Source organism: Tupaia chinensis, unplaced genomic scaffold, assembly GCF_000334495.1.
Source record: "Tupaia chinensis unplaced genomic scaffold, TupChi_1.0 Scaffold000113_1, whole genome shotgun sequence".
Lineage (NCBI taxonomy): Eukaryota > Metazoa > Chordata > Mammalia > Scandentia > Tupaiidae > Tupaia > Tupaia belangeri.
This window is the reverse complement of record NW_006159577.1, coordinates 3839947-3853658: the sequence shown is the minus strand read 5'-3', so window position 1 is coordinate 3853658 and position 13712 is coordinate 3839947.

Genomic DNA, 13712 nt, shown 5'->3' with positions numbered 1-13712 from the left:
TTGGTAACTGTAGCTGTGTTCAGTGTGGAGGAGGGAGGAGAACTAGTAAAGGGGGTAGATAGGAAGAGGGTCATCATGGAAGACTCCTCACATTGGTTGAAGACGAAGATAATGCAAGGTCAACATGCTTTTGCATACATATTGTGGGGTGGAGACAGGGTACCATTAGCAGGGCTGTTAGGTAGGGATGGGCCTAAAGTCCAAGTTCTGAGCAAAACTAGATTGTTTGGGCCAGGTCTGAGTCTAGGAGGTCTACATATGTTTATAAGAGGCATAAAGAGTTTCTAGGATGTGTGGGCAGTGAGTCTGGGGGGCAAGTAATCAGGCAAGGGCAAAGCAGACTAGTAGGTAAACTTTAGAGAGTGAGGCAGCTGCTTCCTTGGCTTTCTTACTGTTTCTCTGTGATCTTTGTGCCAAAAAGAGGAGCCAAAAGACCGTAGGAAGGTACTGACTCTGGGAAACAGGAGAACTTACAATGCTTGCTTCTGCTACATGTTCAGAAGCAGATTGACTTTTATCTCAGAGACTGGACTCTGGTGGGTGCTGGGCAGACTCCAGGCTCAGGCTAGACCAGCAGTTCTTGCTTCAAAACAAAATCAGAACTGGTGTAGGGGAGCTGTCTTTAAATATGAACCTGGTGAATTTAAAGTTCAGATTTGACAAACATGGAAGGGGTATTTCTAATCCACTGTCTTGCTGATCTATTACATTACAGCAGAAACCAGTAATCAAAGTACAAATCTATCTAGCTAGCTTCCTTTCTTTTTCTTCTCTTTCTTGCTTTCTTGCTTTCTTGCTTTCTCTCTCTCTTCTTTCTTTCTCTCTCTCTCTCTCTCTCTCTCTTTCTTTCTTTCTTTCTTTCTTTCTTTCTTTCTTTCTTTCTTTCTTTCTTTCCTTTCTTTCTTTCTCCTTCCTTCCTTCCCTCCCTCCCTTCCTCCCTCCCTCCTTCCTTCCTTCTTCCCTCTCTCTCTCCCTCTCTTTCTCTTTCTCTTCTCTCTCCCTTTTTCCTTCTTTCTTTCTTTTGAGGGACTATATACTCACCAGAGAAAGAGAGAAAGAGAAAAAGAGAAAGTGAGAAAGCACCCTCCATGGTGGTGGGCATGCAGCAATTCCTTCTGAATTTTCCTTTTGAGATTTTGAGCATGCACATACATGCACAAGACATGTTTTTCAAGCCTCCGGATCTGGTACTCAATCTGCTCACTCAGCCATGTGGGATAGAGTTGTCTTAACCACCACAACACCGGCTGGATCATGGAACTCTTTCTGTTCTGTTGAGAAAGAGCTTGCTGTGTGACTCCCACTTAGAAACCCATGAACCTGGAGGGCTGGCTGATCAGAGGTGCGAATGAGGGTCTGATGAATGACTCGGCAGCTCCCCCTAAGGGAACTTTATGTGGATGTGTAGCTGCCTTAGTTTGGGCTAATGCCATCCATTTGCAGTTCTGGCTGTTTAAGAAGTATTTCCTGGTTATCTTTTCCCTCTGTTTAAATGTTTACTTTTATTTTTTACTAAGAAATTTTTTTAGCGATACATTTCTTGGATTTGAAAGTTTCTCTCTGAGATGCTGAGTCCTACATGTGGGGAAAACCGATGCTGGGCTATTATTTCTCCCACAGTCTCCCTAATTTCCTTCTGAAGCCCAGTCTGAGAGCCCTGCTGGCAACGCCCACACAGGGACCAACTCTGGGCACACAAGACTTCTGCACTCTTGGTTGGTATGGGCAGCCCACTTTTGGACCTCACAAAATGAACTGGCTATACATATAAGCCATGTGTTCTAGAGAGAACTCACATGCCAGGCAGCTATTACTCTCTGTTTATTAAATCGTCCTGAGGTGAGTATGGTGAGGATAAAGTGTCTCCTCTTTGCCCTTGTTGTTTCCATCACCTGGATGTTTGATCCTTCGCTCTTTTCTATTCTTAGCTCAATAGCCAACTTACCTAAAATGACTTTCAGGCCACTTGCTCAAAAATAGCAACTCTCCTTGTCTTTCATCTCTAATTTTTTCCATGATCACCATCTGGTATACCATATGTTCTACCTACTTATTTGAGTCACATCTGTCTCTTCTCTCTAGAATGAAAGCTCCATCAGGGCAGGTTTTGTGGCCTGGCTTATTCATGGCTCTATCCCTAATACCTAGAACACAGTCTAGCACACAGTATATGCTCAGTGAAGATCCATTTAGCGTATGGGCTTAAGGCAAATTTGGAGTATAAGAGGTCCCGTGTGGTGCTGTGTAGAAGCTCCGACCTATCCTTCATAGAAGTTACCTTTGGTCATTTCCACCATTCATACTTGCTGTGGGTTGGGGACTTTTGGACCTGGCATTTCCCCCTTCTCTTGTCATGCCTCTTCTGTAGACTGTCCATGCTCAGCACACATTCAACCGTTAGAGTGTACTGCTACTTTATGAAAGGACAAGAAAATTATGATATATACTCTACAGCAAGAGAGATAATTGGTCAATATGAAATCAACCCACCCAATCCAGCCTGACTCAATTTATTCGCCCTCCAGTTTACCTGTTTTATTCATGCAGCAAATATTGAGTGTCTGCTATGTGTCAGGCTCAGTGCTAGGCTCTGGGACATAATAGTGAACAGAAATGTAATGGTTTACCCTCCCATAGAAGAGGCAGTCATTGGTGTAAAATAATCATGTAATTAAATAAATTTTTATACTGTATTGTAAGGTGAGGGGGGTAAGGGGGGGTGTTCAGTGATAATGAATCACAAGGATCTGATGTGATGGGTGGGTGGTGGTGTCCAGGCATGCCTCCCGGAGAAAGTGACATGTGAGATGGAATCTAAAGGTGAACTGGTAAAGGGGATTATGGGGGAGAATACTTCAGGCAGAAGGAACGGAATGTGAGAAGACCTTAGTCAAGAAAGATTATGGTGCAATTGAGTACCTAAGCAAAGGACACCAAGTTCTTCTTACCTTCATCCCGGTCTTTGTAGAAACATTGGGCTCTTTTTGTTTTCTGAGGTCAAGATTTCAATGTGAACTTGCCTCTTACCAACCTTTCTGAACCTGGTTGTTTGTGCCTTCTGGAATGAACTTGACACCTTTTGGTGTCTATACCAGGCCTATATGCTTTCTGCCTAACAGAAGCCTCAATCAGGGGGAGATGATGTCCAGCCTGCCCTGAACCCTGCATATCTTTCTGTCTCTACTCATTAGTGTTATATCCTTAGTGCCTCTGGAAATCTCTCCAATGACCTCTCAGCTCTATTTCTTAGGGAAATTTTTAATTAAAGGGTAATTGATCTGGAGGTGTGAAAACAAACTGCCAACAGTCGACCCAAGGATACACTTTTCACTGACTGAGTGGTAGGACATGAGACTGACATTCTAAAGCTCCTAACTCAGCATGTTTCTTTTAAATATGTAAAATATAACATTCCAGCTGTATGCTAATCATTTAATCATATAGTTAGCTAGGTCTGGGTTGTAAAAATCCCTGTCTGGGTAATTATAGCACATAATGCTTTAATTAATGGCAGTAGAAATCAATTTTCCAAAATGAGAGTCTCTCTGTGACTGTCATGAGCAAAGGCACCATTTTGGGGGAGAGACTGTGTGGCTTTCCTAGCAACCAGACATTGACCTTCATGGCAATTTCTAACCTACTGTCATTGAACATGTAGAAGAGAGGAGCTATTGCTCCACACATCACCCATTGCAATGCCAGAAATAATTTTTATGTTATGGTGGCATCTTCCTAGTACGAGAAGAAAAAATGCCATCCTCTTACTTGGAGGCAGGTAGGGCTTATTTCCATGGTCAAAGAAGCCTCCATTCTCCAACAGGAGCCTAGTGTCATTACATGTTAAGGCCTTTGTAGTACATCACGTATGAAGGGGGTGGTACCCAAATGACCATTCCGCTTTTGAGGAGTGCTCACCTATTCATTCATTTCACAAAGGGATTTTTTGAGCACCTGCTAAATACTAGACTCACTGTAAGAGTTCTCATCCCCACAGAGCCCTCAGGTGGTAAGAGAGACAGCAAGAAATGAGCTCTAAGTGTGTATGCCTGCTCATCGTTTCTGTCCTGAGCACCTCAGATACTGACTCCAAGCCAGGCATGGTCAGGTATATTTGGAAAACCAGGGCAGTCAAATGGGATATAGGGTGAAGGAAGAGGATTGGAATAATTTCAGTATTTCTAAGTCTCTAATGGCCAGCCCATATTTGTCGGTACTAAGGGATCACATGCTAATAAAAATGTTACTTGTGAAAAAACTTGGGGGCTGAAATGACATTAATTCAGTATAATCAGATAGGTTACCTCATCCACATCAAAAGTACAGAAGTTCTCATTAGATGTATAGTTTTTGAAAATGCCGCTGCTATGCTTTACTTCCCCAACTTGAAGTAAAGATCACTCCCTTTTCAAATTAAAATGGAGCCCAGGTTAGTGGCACAGTTGGTAACAAACTAAACTACAATGCTGGAAGTCATTGCATGGCCATCCATGGCCTGATTCTTCCGTGTCCCTGAAAACACACTGGGTACATGTGTGCATGACAGGATCCTGATTAGCTGAAGGGCTGAGGGAAGAGAGTTGTGTCATGACGATGCCCTGTCGAGGGTGCTTTTCTCTCTCTTTCTCACTGTCTCTGTGGGAGTCCATGTACTCTTTATCAGAAATAAAATTAACTTACAAAATAGAATTGGCATAAACCTATCAGCACATGGCGGCATTATACTGCACAGCCGTTGTCTCTCTTCTCTCTTGAATTGGGCAAGAATCCAAAGGGGCCAGACCTGCCTCTGAGGTCACACAGAGAGCTAGGGAAGCTGTCCAGTCTGTCAGATATTAGTGGGACATGGTTAGTTTAAGGCTGTGGGTGCTTCTGCCTTCATTACAGACATCACTGCTGCAGACTAGTCTCAGGCTGCCCGGTGCCTGTGTCTCTGGCCATGCTGAGGTCCTTGCTAGCCTGGAGCCTCACACGGTTAGGCTCCTTTGAGCTCGGGTGCTTACAGGCTCACTCATGCTGTTCTTTCTACTGGAAACATTTCCTTTATCTTCTGATCCCAGTTTCCCTGCTTCTGGATAGTTCTTGGGATCCTTCAAGTTCCAATATAAACATCACTTCTTGTCTACCTGTGCCCGTAGCTCTACAGGTGTCATGGCTGTTATGAGAGAGTCAGCATAGTAGCTCATAAAGCACACCCTTCCTCAGTCCATCCACTCTATCTGGACAGGGGTGGTGTTGGATTTATGTCATTGTCCCCAGCAGTCCTCATATGCCTGCTTCCTGGTGATAATTCCATTTGTGGGAAGGTTTTCAAGGCTTTACTCTTTGGAAAGTAAATGACTTACCAATATGTTGTGTAGCACTGAGTCTATTTTCTTCTAAGAGTAATGAGAAATTAAGTATGAGTAGGTTATATTCCCTTCATTCACATAAATGGCAGTCCAAATGTTTCCCCTGAATATCCTCATCTTTCTTTTATAAGCTCCTTAGACTATGACGCCAAAGCAACCAAGGGCTGAGTTAAAAACCTTTGATCACAGTAGACTGGCACTCAGGAGACAATGTTTTTGTTTGATGAGCCTGATTTTTCACTTTTAAACGAGCTGTTTTGGCATAGTGTGGACAAAATCCCAGGCAAAGCAATAATTGAGTATTGAACCATCTTTCGAAGAGACATGAACAACCTTTGCAGGGTCCTGTGCTATGTCATTGAATGACTAATTTTATCATAAATCCTCCTGTCCCACAACAGAAGCACTCACCAATGGAAAGGTCTGAAAAAAGACATTTGCTTGGATTGATGGCTACTGATCTGGGTGGACTATTTAACACGTACCACAGTCTAACTTCCCCTTTTATCAAAAGATGTAGTATATATAGAAGCAAACCAACAGAAGTCTTTTGCATTTTAAGAACAGAATCCCTTGGGACCAGCAGATGGTGTAATAATTACATCACTGGACTCCCATATAGTTGACTATGGTTCAAAACCCGGTCCCGATGGCTTAAAACTCACACTGGATGTGTGTGCATGCATGCCCAAAATCCCAAGAGGATAATGGAGAAGTAGGGATTGCAGCATGGCCATCTGCCCCCCCCCCCGGGAGGGTGATTTCTCACTTTTTGTCTCTCTGTCTCTTCAGCGAGCACACATGCCCTGTAGCAAAAACACTCTCAACAAAACAAAACAAAACAGAATCCCTTATGTAAACTAATTTATACAGATTTGAGACATTTGCAGTCCATTTGGAATAGAAGCTAAGATAAATGAAAGTGGTGAGACACCACAAGGGCCTTGCTAAGTGTTTCCTACGAGAGAGGAAGATGTTCTGTGGGGACTCTTGGCTGTGTCCAAAGTCCTTTCCCTTCCATCTTCTTTGTGGTAATATTTCCTCTTTCCTTTGGGGACTACTTTTCCATTCCATGCAGTTATGACAAGATTCCAAGTCTCAATGTGCTGCTCCCTTCTGGTCACAGGGGAAGTGTGACCCAGGTGGTGCAATGATCGCAATGCGACCCCCTGACACAGTGATGCCTCCTGGAACTGGACATGTCACTCAAGCTGTGCACATCAGGGTTCTGCTCCAGCACTGATATAAGTAAGGATGGTGGAAGGAAAACAATCTCTGCTGGATTGGCTCAGCTGAGGGGACTGGTAGCCAAGTTCCCCAACCTGTAGGGAAGGCCTATCTGAAAATAAAGAGAGAAAAAGGAATATGGGGTAGGTGGCTGGCTGAATGAATATGAAAAGGTATGATGAGAGAGGATAGGGTAGGGGTGGAAAAAAAAAAAGATGTTGAGAAAGACCCTCCACTCCTTGATTTCTCAAGGTACTGATTTTTCAGTTCATCTTTAATTTTGGACTGTCCTAGTATTCCTGATATCTTAATCAATTCCCTTTATCACAAAGTAGTTTGAGGAAGGTTGTAATTATTTGAGAACAAAGAGTTCTGACTAATAGTAAAAGAGAAGTTTCCATGAAACAGAAAATACCTTTTAGTTGTGCAACATTACAAGATATCTTTAGAAGGAATACATAATGATGCTTCGAAGATTCTAGAGTGCCAGTGTTGGAAAGGACCAAAGTTATTATCCTGGGGATGAAATAGCTTTGTGGAATTTGAAAAAGCATTGGTGGTCTTGGAAATGGGAAAGAACAGATTAGATGAAGTTGTCTAACATATTTCTTCACTACAGGACTTCTCAGAGCCTTTTCAATGATAAAGTATGAACTGTCAACAGGGGAACAGATAGTACAACATTTCCAAAAATATTTATTCATGAAAGCCTTTGAAATTAATTCATACTGCACAATAGGGATGTAGTTCAAGCCAGTACATTAGCGTCTAAGACTCAGGAATGCTGAAGTAACACCGCTACTGTCTGACCTAGAAAAAGTAGGGCCCATCCAGTGTTTTTTTCTGTGGCCGTTCAATTCCTCTCCAGATAATGTACTGCAGGAACAGACATTCCAATTAACAAGAAGGGCTCTGTTGGCCAGGCTCTTGTCTCTGAGCAAAGGCAATGTGTGTCTCTGGCAATGACAGTAACACATTGGTTGAGACACTCAAATGGCCAGGTCTAAAAGGGATTGTATGAGAGTATTCTCATCTAATTCCAACAAGCATCATAGTGGTCCCCAGGAGAGCAGGGCTTAGGTGACATATGGCCACTATTATAGTGTACCCACTTGGCCAAATATCTTCAACTGTGATAGACATTCATCTGGAAGGTTATTACCACAGGCATTAGAAATGCCCCCTAATGTTAGAACACTAAATAATTCATACTGGCATCTGAGGGGAAAAAAACCCCAAACTCAAAATTAATCCTATTTTAATTCACCCAAAATAAATTTTGACTTGTATTGTTATTGTTGGGTGTTGTGGGACAATTAACAGCAAAGCAGTGGAACAACCATGTTTGTGTTCTCCTACAAGTGAGAAATTAGCAAATCTGGCCATGTAATGGTACATTTCTCTTCAAACTGGGAAAACTCCACAGTGCAAAACATAATGCTTTTTCCTTTTGTTTTCATTTTTGGGTCAGTATTTCTCAACATAATACTTACGTATATGAAAGCATGTGTGTATGTATTGTTCATTGGTACCACCCTATGACTGTTACTTGAATGTTTCTTTGGGGTTTCTGGCTATGGAAGCCATAAGAGTCAATATAGTTGAGAAAGTCCTAGTTTGGTATTCCCAATGCCTTTCTCCAACTGCTTTCACAAGTGGTGAAAAGGCTTACTTGAAGGCTTATTATGAAAGAGAAAAGAAGATGACTTGAAGGCTTATTATGAAAGGGCAAAGAAGATGAGAGCAACCACTGGTGTCTACCTGGAAGACTGAGGTCTTACCTAGAATATAAGCAACTTACGGCTGCATGGATACATCTGAGGTAAGAATGTTGGTTAAATAGAGGCAATTAGCATCATTGAAATACAATGACGACCAGTACAACAAGGCAACAACTACAATAACAAACAAAGAAGGCACCTTTTCATGTGCCTGAGGCTGTACTGGGCACTTTCTGTGGGAAGGGCTTGACCTGTGGGACAAGGAGAGCCTAAGTTCCCATATCAACTCTGTGCTTCCTGCCAATGTTTTCAGTGGTGAACCAATGAACCCCAGTTTCATTGAGCCTGTTTTTCCTTCTGCAAATGAGAATTGAAAGATCTTCCTTGGCAGATTATTGCAAATATAAACCATATACAAACATATAAAACAATGGAAACCAAGTGTATTGCACATCACTTGACATACACGGTGCGCTCAACAGGGACCCTTATCAGGGCTGATTCTCAGTGTCAGATAATACTCTATGTAAGGAGGATGAATGTATGAATGTCTGCACTCAGGGCTTGGTCTGGCTTAGGGAGCATGGTCTTTCCTGAGCTTAACCTGAAGCTGTGGCATCAGAGGATCTAGACTGGTGGGTTTGTTCACACTGTTTCAACCTGAGCCTGTGTGATGTCTAGGTGCCTATGATGAGCACCAAAGACTTAAGGATCAGTTCAATATGTGGTCTGTGGCTGTGTAGATGGGTCCAGGCAAGACCCTCTTTACTTCAGTAATCTTTCTTAAACCCCTTCTTGGAAAGCCCTTAGAAGACACACCTGGGAGCTCCCCTCCCTCAACATCTTTCTCCTGGGTAGAGAACATCACATCCTTATGAAATGAACTTCAGCTCTACAAAAATACAAAGCCTGAGAACTGAGAGGAACGTTAGTCTGGATGCTCTGGACTCAACAGACCAGCTAGACAGAACCAAAGGAGAAGGTTGGCAATCACATGGATAATTGAGACCAAAATGGATTTTTTTCCCTCTCTTTTTATCTATCTCTATTTATCATCTATCTATCTATCTATCTATCTATCTATCTATCTATATCTATATTTATCTATGTCTATCTATTTATCTATCTCTCTCTCTCTATCTATCTAATTTATCTATCTCTATCTATCTATCTATCTATCTATCTATCTATCTATCTATCTATCTATCTATTTAATCCTGAGTAGTCCAAGCCACTTTGTCTGTTCTCTCTGCTCTCAGAAAAGAACCACCAGGATCCCATCTGAGTATCCCTTTGTTAACCAGGGGCCCCATCTTCAGTACTTTATTAGGACAATAAGCAGAGAGATGGTGTATCATGGAGACTGTTGTCCCTCTGCCAGCATTAAATAATTCTAGTAGCTGCTTGATGGGGTAAAGCAATTACGATGCATTTTTCATTCAATCAGCTGAATCAATTAATTGCTTTACTCACATAGGAACAAATCCCAACAAAAAACAAATCTCAAAACCTTCTTGTTAAACAGTAAGCAGGCTAGATAGGCTGCTTTTAAATCCAACATTTACATGAAATTATCTTCTTATATAATTAACAGCTACCAGTTAATAAACATGCCTTCGATAAAAGAGTAGCCCTATAAATGAACAAAATGAAACAGCACCATTTAGCATGCTAAAGGTAATAGGAGCAGGCAGGCTCCAGCAGGGCTGAGAGCCCTGCTGAAGATGTTTCCGGAAGAGCTGTTATCAGAGAGCATGTGAACAGTTGAAAATTAGACAGAGAAGAGAAAAAAAAATAAAGAAGAAGACTGTCGTTTAAACTACTCTTGGATGGAAAATATGCCTACTTCTTGAGAGACTGTGGGGGATGGGACTGTCCTCCCCCCCACCCCCCGAAAGTGCTGCATATATCAGTAACTATTTTGCTCCCTCCAATAGGAATAGGTCTAAATTTCCTGGATTGTCCACAAAAAGAGAAACTCAAGAATGATGTAGATGCAGAGGCCCACCCCCCTCAGTGTTCTATAAGTGTGGCTGGTCAAGCACACCCTAAGAATAGCTGCAGCATTTGAAATGAAAAGGCCCACATTAGTCCTTAGGAGCTTTTTTGCAAACAAGCACTAAAAAGAGCCAGGCCATGAAAGCTCTGAGGGAGATTTTACTCAAGGGGATTCTGCAAAGTGAGAGCCAAACCATTCCACCTCTAGAATGCAATATTTATATCTTCATCGGGGAGGCTCATGATTCCCCCCTTTTGTTTTTCTACAGTTGTAATGGAAAAAAGGATATATAGTTAAGAAAAAAAATTTAAAGATCTTCAAATTAAGAGAACTTTCAAATGCCAAATACAACCCAAGATGGGAGGGTACCCCATTTGGGAATTTATTATTTTTTTTGAGAGGTTTTCACTATAGGGCGCGTGCGCTTGCCGGACAGACAGAGAGAGACATAGAGACAGAAAGTGAGAAATCCCCCGGGGGGATGGTCACGCCACAATCCCTTCTCCTCCATTCTCCTCTTGGGATCTTGGGCACGCACGCACACGCCCCCGGCGTGAGTTCTAAGCCACCGGGTCTGGGACGTGAACCACGGTCAACTACGTGGGAATCCAGTGACATAGCCATTACGCTAACTGCTGGTTCCCCCCATTTGGGAATTTTGAAGGGACTATTTCACTACGGCTAACAGAACCTGGCAAAACATTCTATATATTTGGCAGAGAAATGGTTTTGTGTCAGGTTAGGATGATCTGTGTGATGTTCTGTGCAGTCATACCCTGGTCCCTCATCTTACTCCAATAATTCAGGGGCTGTGTTCATAGTGACAGGACCCCTTGAAACTCTGAGGGCAAGAAGCCATCTGAATCATAGGAGTGAGTCCACCATTGGAGGGACCTGTGAAGCCCTGTGCTGACATTGACAATGCTGTTTCAGCTCAGGACATAGAAAGGATACAGTGACTTCCAAATGACCCTTTCCCTGAAGTATGGGGCCCTTGATATCAGATTCAGATGCAGAACTTAATCCCATTTCACTGCCCCTTGAAAAGCCTTCATTCTAAATAAAAAATTCCCTGTGAATGGGTTTTTCCTTTCTCTGAAAAAATATTTTTAAAATAAAAATAAATAAATAAATACACACAAAACCAAAAATATATTTAAAAAAAATCAAAAACAACCCATGATGGGGAGGAGAGGTGATCTTAAATCTAGAATACAGCCATGAGCACCTGAGATGGAAGTCTCTTTTCTTTCATAGTGTGATCAAACAAGATAATGGAAAGCAAAGTGCTCAGGGAACTATCCCAGACCACTACAATGTAAGATAATTAGTGTCATCATTTTCTATTTGCAACATAAACCCAATTTACTTTCCTGGTACCTCCATAGGTGATGCGCCTGATGCAGGTGTGAAAATCATAGCTTTCCTAGTTTTGTCAGTGCCTTTGTTCATCTGGACCAGCTGGAAGCTGGAGGTGGGGCTGTCTGCTCTTCTTCAAGGCTTTCTCTGAAGATGTACAAATGTTTCCTTCTGCTTAACTCTGTCTTGGCACCCTTAGTATCCAGAGGAAGACCACTGCTCTATGATTTATTCTGTGTGGGGGGGACAATAATAAGTTCTATTGAGTGCTTACTATGTGTTCTGCGTAGACTGAGCTTTTACAGCCTTCCCCTCATGGTATTCTCACAACAAGCCCAAGAGGACAACTGCTATTAGTATCTCCATTTAAGAAATGAGGACATGAGAAAATATTTAGGGGTAGTGAAGATCTGTTTCTTGATCTGGGTGGTGGGTGCATAGGTATGTTCTGTTTGTGACAAAGTTGAATATTCATGATGTGTACTCTTTACTGAACACAGAAAGTAAAATGGAAAGTAGGGTCCCTACAGAAGTAGCCATGTGCCAGTGCAGTGAGTTGAAAGGTGCCCCCCCCCCAACATACGCCCAAATCCTAATCCTAGGAATCTGTGGACATGACCTTATTTGGAAAAAGTCTTTGAAGATATAATGAAAGATCTCAAGATGATGTTGTCCTAGATTACCTAAATCCAAAGGTAGTGTCCATAAATGACAACAGGGAGAAGAGAAGGTTGAGTGAAGACAGAGTCAGAGAGTGGAGTTTTGCAACTACAAGCCAAGGAATACAGGGGTCAGCTTTATTATTATTTTATTTGTTTATACAATGATAGCACATGTGAGTGCATAGGAGAGTGAGAAGCACCCTCGACAGGGTCTTGTCCCACTACAATCCCTTTTTCGCAGTCCTCCATCTCATGGGGATCCTGAACTCCCACGTGTGTGCATGTGCCTTGTGTGTTTTCCAGCTATCCCAGGGTTTCAAACCTGCAGTTGGTCATATAGCTTTAAGCCCTGCAGGGCACTTATGCTACTGTTGTATTACAACAGCCAGGCCTGTTATTGATTACTTAGCTTCAACTTTATGGAGGTAAAATTCAATGTAAAGTAGGAGCACAGGTCTTAATGCACATTTGGATGGGTTTTGATGAACATAGACAGTACACAGCCAAGCAACCAACCCTTCCGTGAGCATTTCCATTGTCCCATATACTGCTTCACATCAACCACTGAGCTGATGTCTATGAGCATACATCTATGAGCAAACTCTCTATAAATGAAATCATATGTTTGGTACTCTTTTTTTTTTTTTTTGAAGAGGTTTTGTTATAGGGTGTGTGTACTCGCCAGAAAGATAGAGAGAAAGAAAGTGAGACATCACCCCCGAGGGGGAATGGTCAGTCTGCAATCCCTTCTTCATTCTCCTCTTGGGATCTTGGGCATGCATGCACATGCGCCAGGCATGAGTTTAAGCCACCAGATCTGGGACTCAAACTGGGTCTACTACATGGGAGTCCAGCAGTGTAGCCATTACGCCATCTACTGGTCCCCGTTGGTACTTTTGTGTCTGACTTCTTTTCTTGGTACAATGTTTTTAGATTCGTTCCTATTGTTGCCTAACACTACATACATTTTTATTGTTGAGTAGCATTCTCCTGTATAAATGTACCACAGTTTATCAATTCTCTTGTTAATATATGGTTCAGTTATTTTTAGTATTTGTTATCATGAAAAAAGCAGCTATACACATTCTTTGTGGGAACATGCCTTCATTTCTCTTGAGTAAAAACTTAGGAAGATAGCATATGATTAACTGTAGAAGATGCTATCAATGGTTTTCCAGAGTGGTTTTACCTTTTGATAGTCACACCAGCAGTATGTGAGAGTTCCAGTGACTTCACAGCCTTGCTTAAACTTGGTATTATCAGTTTTTAGCTTTAATGATTCTAATGATTAAGAAGTGGTATCTTGGTTTTAATTTGCATGTCACTGACAGTTAATGATTTTTTTTTTCTTTTTTTGGAGAGGCTTTTTTTTTTTTTTTTTTTTTTTTTTTTTGGG